This window comes from Mycetomoellerius zeteki, unplaced genomic scaffold, assembly GCF_001594055.1.
Source record: "Mycetomoellerius zeteki isolate Tzet28-1 unplaced genomic scaffold, Tzet1.0 scaffold45, whole genome shotgun sequence".
In the NCBI taxonomy this organism is placed as follows: domain Eukaryota; kingdom Metazoa; phylum Arthropoda; class Insecta; order Hymenoptera; family Formicidae; genus Mycetomoellerius; species Mycetomoellerius zeteki.
Window position 1 is genome coordinate 22,720 of NW_017257446.1, and position 1,672 is coordinate 24,391.

Genomic DNA, 1,672 nt, shown 5'->3' on the forward strand with positions numbered 1-1,672 from the left:
AGGACAAATACAAACCATAATAAACTTCGATGAATAAAAATGTCGAAAGAGAGAAAGCGATGAAACCTATGGAAATCTACAGAAAATCTAATTAATTTTTATCGTTATTATTACATATGTAATGAAATCGCGAATGTGCGTAACAGCCATCGCGCGAGTCCTTTGGTGCGGTGCGGTGAGACGTGTGAGCGGCGATGCCGAGCGCTAAGCAACGGCGCGCTTCCCCTCTTGCCTCTCCTGCCGCCGCATCCATCGTTTGTCAAAGTGGGCTGGGCTATACCTCGAGCGATCGGAGCCGTTTCTATTCTTTCTATAGGCGCGCTCTCATTAGTACAATTTCAAACTTTAATATCTCGATTATTATTACGGATATCGCTAAACGGTAAAGGACTTTTATGTTTATTTCGATCCCATCTATCTTCCTATGGGAGATTGTAAGAGTGGGGCTGGACACCCTGTATAAAAAGAAAAAGAAATTAAGCTTAGTATTAGGTTTAGAATTACTTAAGTTTAAAATTTGAATTGGATTTGATGAAAAGAAGGAAATGGAAACAATTCCGTGAATTATGACTAATTCAGATTTCCTTTCGCACGCAGTGCTCTAAATTAGAGAGACGTTTTTTGCCGACGGAAAGGGACTTGGAAGAACTTTACCCGAGGGCGCTTTTGGCCCGGAGTCTACTCTTATTACTGACTATTTCATTTCTAGTGCCCTGAGGACGTTTTTGAGAAGAAGTCCCCTTCCATCGTTGCTCTGCTAAGGCACGTGTGGTGGGGAGGCGTCAGGTACGGTCCTGGCGGTTTCGTGTACTACGCCAATCTATAAGTGGCGAAAAGTTCGTGGCTTGTTCAAGGGTGATTTGGACAAAATTTGATAATGCTGCAGACGTGACACTCATCAATAGCAGCGAGCGCTCACTCAACTGTTGAGTCTGCTGAATGCGCTCATTATAATTGACGAAGAAATAGAAAAAAAATCAGCAGTTTTCGTGAAAACACTCCTTAATAAAACTTCTAAACTCTGTAACATTAGGCCTGTTCTTTTTGGCTGAACTTTTGCACCAGTTCATCTTTCTTCCTTTTCTTTCCAGAAGAAAAGAGGAGGAAGAAAGACGAACTGGTGCAAAAGTTCAACCAAAAAGAACAGGCCTATTGATTGTAATTTTATTTTAATAAATCCAGAATGAGCACAATTTCATCGAAATTGGAGCAAAGGGTGTTCTAATTAATTATCAAATCCGAATTACAAAATATTTCCACTGGAAATATTTCGTTTCGAAAACCTAAAAACTGTCTGCGAATCTTTAATGTGCAACGTTTAATCGTTTCGATACTGTCAATTAATACTGACGGTAATTCCATTATCGTCTCGTTTTCTGATAACATCAATTTCTCAGACAACGTTTCGACGATCTAAATCATGGGCATGAGCATAGGGGATCAATTCTGTATCTTGAAACGAGGTGAAAATTACAAATGTGAGTAAATTTAATAGAATACTGATAATTTCATTGGTCAACACCTAGTAAATTTGCTCACTTTTGTCATTTTCATCTTGTTTGAAGATACAGAATCGACTTCCTGATGGGTACCGACCATGGTGGAAAGATTACCTGAGGAGTTTTTTTTTTTTTTTTTTACTAAACTTTTGCACCAGTTCATCTTTCTTCTT